General features: G+C 31.9%; 1 non-coding gene across 1 annotated transcript; it reads left to right on the top strand.

The window, feature by feature from the left end:
* Nucleotides 1-2,267: 2,267 nt before the first annotated feature.
* Nucleotides 2,268-2,374, top strand: LOC123391424. The gene has a single exon (XR_006606107.1). It is a non-coding gene; the product is annotated as a U6 spliceosomal RNA (small nuclear RNA).
* Nucleotides 2,375-3,044: the final 670 nt, after the last annotated feature.

Here is a 3,044-nt window from a genome sequence, read left to right as displayed (position 1 = left end):
AATTATGTTTCCCAGTGCATATAAAAAATAAACACTATACTGTACTGTTCAAAAGCATTATGTTTTTAAAGAAAAACAATGTATATACCTTAAGTAAACTGGTTCTGAGTTTTCAGTGGGTCATAATTACTGATCACAGATCACCATAACAAATACAATAATAATGAAAAAACTTGAAATATTGCAAGAATTACCAACATGTGACAGAGAGACACAAAATGAACAAATGTTGTTAGAAAAATGGTGGCAGCAGACCTCTTTTATACAAGATTGCTATAAACTTTCAACTTGTAAGAATGTGATATATGCAAAGTTTAATAAAGGGAAGCACAATAAAAAAGTATGTATATTTTATTAACTATGATCATCATGCTGTACATGAGATCCCCAGAACTTTTTCATATTATAGTTGCAAGTTTGCACCCTTTGACCACCTTACTCCACCCCAGGTTCACCCCTTGTCAACTCAACTCTAAGTTTCCATTAGTTTGCCTTTTCCTCAGATTCTGTATGAAAGGGATATCATAATACATAAATTAAAAAAATATATAAAATCTTTGAAATATTTCACTTAGTATAACACCTTCAAGATCCATCCATGCTGTTGTAAATGGCAGTATTTCTTAATTTTTCATGGTTAAGTAGTATTCCATAGTAAATTTTTACCATACTTATCTTATTCATTCATCAATTAATGGATACTGAAGTTATTTCCATCTCTTGCTTAGAGTTAATAATTTTATAATAAACATAAGAGTGCAGATATGTCTTTGAACAGTGAATTCATTTCCTTTAGATATATACCTAGAACTGGGATTACTGAATCATATGGTAATTTTACTTTTAATAATATGAATAATCTCCATACTGTTTTCCATACAATTTATATCCCTATCACAGTGCATAAGTTCCCCATCTTCCCCAATATTTACCAAAATTTGTTAGTTTCAATTTTTGGGTAGTATATATTCTAATAGGTAGTAATATCTTGCTGTGTTTTTCAGAGGTAAACAACAACAACAACATAATGACTTTGCCCGGAGTTTTTTACGTTGAGCACATTTTAATGCTCCTGTTGGTCATTTATATAACTTTTTTTGAAAAAAAAAAAGTCTATTGAGATCCTTTTGCTATTTTTTTAATTATATATATTTTTTCTATTTGTATCTGTTGGTTATTAATCTCTTTTCAGATATAAGATTTGTAAGTATTTTCTTACATTCTGTGGATTGTGTTTTCATTCTCTCTCTCTTTTTTTTTTTTTTTTTTTTTGGCAATGCAGAAACTTAAGTTTGATGTAGTACCATTTATTTATTTTTGGTTTTTTTGCTTGTGTTTTTGGTCTGGTAACCAGAAAACTATTGGCAAGACCAATGTCAAGGAGAATTTTTCCTATGTTTTCCTTTAGGAAATGTAGTTTCATGCATCACGTTTAAGTCTTTAATCTATTTCAAGTTAAGACTTATGAGTGATATAAGGTTCCAGTTTCATACTGTTTCTGTGACTATTCAGTTTTAAATATCATTTATTGAATAGACTATCTTTACCCATTACATATGTTGGCCCCTGTCAAGTATTAGGTGACTGTATGAAAGGATTTATTTCTGGACTCTCAATTCTGTTCTACTTGTTTATTGGTCTGTTTTTATGCCAGTATACGTTATTGTTTTGAGCATGAGGGCTTTGTAGTATAGTTTCAAATCAAGAAGTGTAATTTCTCTTCTTCATTCTTTCTCAGAACTGCTTTGATTATTTGTTGTCTTTTATGGTCTCATATAAATTTTAGGATTCTTTACTTCTGTAAAAAAATAATATTGGATTTTTTTTAAGATTATTAATTTATTTATTTGACAGAGAGTGATGACAAGCAGGCAGAGAGGCAGGCAGAGAGAGAAGAGGAAGCAGGCTGCCTGCTGAGCAGGACCCTGGGATCATGACCTGAGCCGAAGGCAGCGGCTTAACCCACTGAGCCACCCAGGCACCCCTAACATTGGATTTTTGATAGGAATTGGATTTACAGATGGTTTTCGGTAGTATGGACATTTTAACAATGTTAATTCTTACCATTCATAAATATGAGCTATCTTTCCATTTGTGTCTCCTTCAATTTCTTTATCAATGTCATAGTTTATGGAGTACAGATCTTTCATCTTCTTAGTTAAATCTATTCCTAAATATTTTATTATTTTTGATGCTATTGTGAATTAGATTGTTTTCTTCATTTTTTCAGCTAGTTCATCATTAGAGTGTTAAAATGCTCCTGTCTTGTGCATACTTTGGCAGCACATATCCTAAAATTGGAATGCTGCAGAGAAGATTAGCGTGATCACTGAACAAGGATGACATGAAAAACTGGGAAGCATTCCATATTAAAAAAAATGAAACAAAACAAAATTCTTGTCTTTTATATATTGATCCAGTATTTGGCAGCTTTACTAAATTTGTTTATTCAAATTTTTTTGTGAAGTTTTTAGGATTTTTTTAACATGTAAGTTCATGTTATCCAAAAAAAGAAAATTTTACTTCTTCCTTTTTTTATTTTTTTTGAGACTCCTATTTTTTTGTGTTCCTTGTTTCTCTGGCTAGGACATCCAGTACTATGTCAAATGAGAGTAGTGAAAGTGGACACACTTGTCTTTTTTCTGATCTTTAAGGGGAAAACTTTCAAACTTTTTTGATTGAATATGAGATTAGCTCTGGGCTTGCAATATGTGTTTTTTCTTTAATGGATTTTTTAAATTATTTTTTTAAATTTTTTATAAACATATAATGTGTTTTTATCCCTAGGGGTACAGGTCTGTGAATCACCAGGTTTACACATTTCACAGCACTCACCATCACTCACCATAGCACCTGTCCTCCCCAATGTCCATACCCCCACCATCCTCTCCCAACACACCTCCCCCCAGCAACCCTCAGTGTGTTTTGTGAGATTCAGTCTTTTATGGTTTGTGTCCCTCCCAATCCCATCTTCTTTTATTTTTCTTTTCGTACGCCCGAAACCGCCTATGTTGCATCTCTACTTCATCATATCAGGGAGATCA

Source organism: Mustela putorius, unplaced genomic scaffold, assembly GCF_011764305.1.
Source record: "Mustela putorius furo isolate JIRA1106 unplaced genomic scaffold, ASM1176430v1.1 tig00000224_pilon_pilon_pilon, whole genome shotgun sequence".
Taxonomy (NCBI): Eukaryota; Metazoa; Chordata; class Mammalia; order Carnivora; family Mustelidae; genus Mustela; species Mustela putorius.
Note: the sequence above shows the minus strand (reverse complement) of the source record. Positions and strands in the feature narration are given on the sequence as shown.